At 45.3% G+C, this 3,878-nt stretch overlaps 1 pseudogene; it reads left to right on the top strand.

Annotated features, from left to right (window-relative positions):
- Nucleotides 1-598: 598 nt before the first annotated feature.
- Nucleotides 599-1,210, top strand: LOC132419927 (RNA-binding protein with multiple splicing 2 pseudogene; annotated as a pseudogene).
- The last annotated feature ends 2,668 nt before the right edge of the window (nucleotides 1,211-3,878 follow it).

Raw genomic sequence — 3,878 nt, 5'->3', positions numbered from 1 at the left:
CTCCCTTTTCTCCACAGCCTCTCCAGCATTTGTTGTTTCTAGACTTTTTGATGATGGCCCTTCTGACCAGTGTGAGGTGACACCTCATTGTAGTTTGCATTTGCATTTCTCTAATGATTAGTGATGTCGAGCAGCTTTTCATGTGCCTCTTGGCCATCTGTATGTCTTTTTGGTGAAATGTCTACTTAGGTCTTCTGCCCATGTTTTGATTGGCTTGTTTGGTTTTTTTGGGTATTGAGCTGCATGAGCTGCTTGTATATTTTGGAGATTAATCCTTTGTCCGTTGCTTCGTTTGCAAATATTTTCTCTCATTCTAAGGGTTGTCTTTTCATCTTGTTTATGGTTTCCTTTTCTGTGCAAAAGCTTTTAAGTTAACTTATGTCATATTCACTTATTTTTATTTTCATTGCTCTAGGAGGTGGGTCGTAAAAGATCGTGCTGTGGGTTCCGGTTCCCAGTGCCTCACCCCCTCCCCACCTCTTCCACCCGCCAAACTTGATGTGACCCAGTCCGACGCTGCGGCTGCCCCCCCACAGCCCCTCACCCCGAAGCGCCCAGCTCCCCTCGCCCCTTCCCACCTCCGCTCCACCCCCGCAGCATGAGCAGCCCAAAGCCAGGCGGCGAGCACAGCACCAGCACGGGCTCGGGCTCCAGCGGCACCCCGGAGGAGGAGGAGGTCCGGACGTGGGCTCCCTGTGCATATTAAACCCAGAGAACTCTACCTGCTCTTCAGGCCACTCAGGGGTATGAAGGGTCCCTGATCAAGCTCACATGGAGACAGCCTGTTGGTTCTGTGATCTTTGACAGCCGGGCAGGAACAGAAGCAGCCAAGAATGCATTGAATGGTATTCGCTTTGACCCCGAGAACCCCCAGACCCTGAGGCGAGAGTTTGCCAAAGCCAACACCAAGATGGCCAAGAACAAGCTAATGGCTACACCAAATCCCACCAATGCTCACCCCGCCCTAGGAGCACACTTCATCGCACAATACCCCTATGACCTGATGGGGGCCACTCTGATTCCCGCATCCCTAGATGCCTGGGCCCCCTACCCTCTGTACACCACAGAGCTGACCCCAGCCATCTCACATGCTACGTGTACCTACCCAGCCACCACTGCTGCTGCCGCTGCCGCCCTACATGGTCAGGTGCACTGGTACCCTTCCTCTGATACCACCCAGCAAGAATGGAAATATCGTCAGTTCTGTTAGTTCTTCAGTCTGGTCACCACGGCTCGAAGCCCCCGCCCCAGTGGGGAGGAAGCCACCCTGAGCTTCCACTGCCCCCAGGCGGCCCGTGCAGAGCTGCTGCTTCCCTCCAAAGACTGAGTTTTAAGCCCGACTCAGTGGACTGTTTTGTTTCCTTTCTCTCCTTTTCCTCAGCCCTGTCCTGCCCCAAAGCCCCTCTCCAAGGCCTCACAGCAGGATTCAGGGGCCTTCTCACCAGGACACCCAGACCCAGCTCGGAGGTCTCGTTGGGACTCAGCAAGGCCTGACCCCCAGTCCAAATTTGTTTCCACAGCCCCGCCTCAAAGAAATGAGGCGTTTAATTTTGCATGTTTTCCTGGCATGAATTAAGACACTTAAACTGGTATATATGTGAGTGTACAGTTTGTTCTCACATTTTGTCACCATAGCAACAAGTCCTGCCCACTAATGGTTCATCATTCCCTGCCCCTCTCCCCTCACCCCCTCTCCTGCACCCACCCTGCTTCAGTGTGGACCAAGTCTTGCAGCCAGTTCCGCCCGGCGGCTGGTGCCCTCCATCATCCACACACTTCCAGGCTGAACAGGAAGGACCAACCAGCCAAGACAGCGTTTTCTTGGTCATTTCAAATCGGGGTCCTCTGCTTCCTCCCTCTCAGATGGGCCAACAGCCATTAGGAAAAGCCTTTCTCTGCCCAATTTCGCTTACCTCTCCACGGCGCACCCCACCCTTGCCACGGCTCCTCATTATTTCCAAACTTCAAAACCAACCAAAAAGTGAAAGTATTTTTGTACCCTGTGTAACGAAATATTTATGCAACATAAAGGATTTTTCGTGTGTGTGTGCAATTAATTATTGAAGAGACCTTGTCCGCCCTGTCCGATGAGTTTAACATTTTAGCTTGAGGCATAAAGAAGAAAAGGGTTTCCGTTCTCCAGCAGTGAGCCTTAGCGTCAGCCATTAGTTTAAGAAAAATGAAGGAAAATTGTGCAATTTTTTGTTTCGTGAGCACATCAGTGCATTGCCTTTGGCTGCAGCTGTGGCTGTCTTGCCATTTTCAGACCTGGGAGACAAGGTGGCTATTGTAATTGCTGATCCTGTGAGCATGTGAGACTGGATAATATATGGAATGCAAAATTTAAAAATCATCAAAAAAAAAAGACCTTGCTGTGATTTATGTTATAGAGAGTTTTTCCAGTTTTCCTCTAAGAGTTCTACAGTGTCTGGCCTTACATTTGGGTATTTAATCCATTTTGAGTTTATTTTTGTGCATGGTGTTAAGGAGTGCTCTAATTTCATTCTTTTACATGTAGTTGCTCAGTTTTCCCAGCACCAACTATTGAAGAGACTGTCTTTTCTCCATTGTATATTCCTGCCTCCTTTGTCATAGATTAGGTGACCATATGTGCGTGGGTTTATCTCTGGGCTTTTTATCCTGTTCCACCGATCTGTATTTCTGTTTTTGTGCCAGTACCATACTGTCTTGATTACTGTAGCTTTGTAGTATAGTCTGAAGTCAGGGAGCCTGATTCCTCCAGCTCTGTTTTACTTTCTCAAGATTGCTTTGGCTATTCGGGGTCTTTTGTGTTTCCATAAAAATTGTGAAATTTTTTGTTCTAGTTCTGTGAAAAACGTCATTGGTAATTTGATAGGGATTGCACTGAATCTGAATCTGTAGATTGCTCTGGGTAGTTATAGTCATTTTCACAATGTTGATTCTTCCAATCCAAGAACAAGGTATATCTCTCCATCTGTTTGTGTCATCTTTGATTTCTTTCATCAGTGTCTTATAGTTTTTTGCATACAGGTCTTTTGCCTCCTTAGGTAGGTTTATTCCTAGGTATTTTATTCTCTTTGTGGTGATGGTAAATGGGATTGTTTCCTTAATTTCTCTTTCTGATCTTTCATTGTTAGTGTATAGGAATGCAAGAGATTTCTGTGCATTAATTTTTTACCCTGCAACCTTACCAAATTCATTGATTAGTTCTAGTAGTTTTCTGGTGGTATCTATAGGATTTTCTATATATAGTATCATGTCATCTGCAAACAGTAACAGTTTTTCTTCTTCTTTTCCAATTTGTACTCCTTTTATTTCTTTTTCTTCTCTGATAGCCATGGCTAGGACTTCGAATACTTTGTTGAATAACAGTGGTGATAGTGGACATCCTTGTTTTCTTCCTGATCTTAGAAGAAATGCTTTTGGATTTTCCACCATTGAGAATGATGTTTGCTGTGGGTTTGTCATATATGGCCTTGTAGGTTCCATCTATGCCCAATTTCTGGAGAGTTTTTATCATAAATGGGTACTGAATTTTGTCAAAAGCTTTTTCTGCAACTATTGAGATGATCATATGGTTTTTATTCTTTAATTTGTTAATATGCTGTATCACATTGACTGATTTGCATATGTTGAAGAATCCTTGCATCCCTGGGATAAATCCCACTGGATCAGGGTGTATAATCTTTCTGATGTGTTGTTGGATTCTGTTTGCTAGTGGTCTGTAATTTTCTTTTTTGTGTGTGATATCTTTGTCTGGTTTTGGTATCAGGGTGATGGTGGCCTCGTAGAATGAGTTTGGGAGTGTTCCTCCCTCTGCAATTTTTTGGAAGAGTTTGAGAAGGGTAGGTGTTAATGCTTCTCTATATGTTTGATAGAATTCACCTGTGAAGCCA

This window comes from Delphinus delphis, chromosome 2 (assembly GCF_949987515.2).
Source record: "Delphinus delphis chromosome 2, mDelDel1.2, whole genome shotgun sequence".
In the NCBI taxonomy this organism is placed as follows: domain Eukaryota; kingdom Metazoa; phylum Chordata; class Mammalia; order Artiodactyla; family Delphinidae; genus Delphinus; species Delphinus delphis.
Note: the sequence above shows the minus strand (reverse complement) of the source record. Positions and strands in the feature narration are given on the sequence as shown.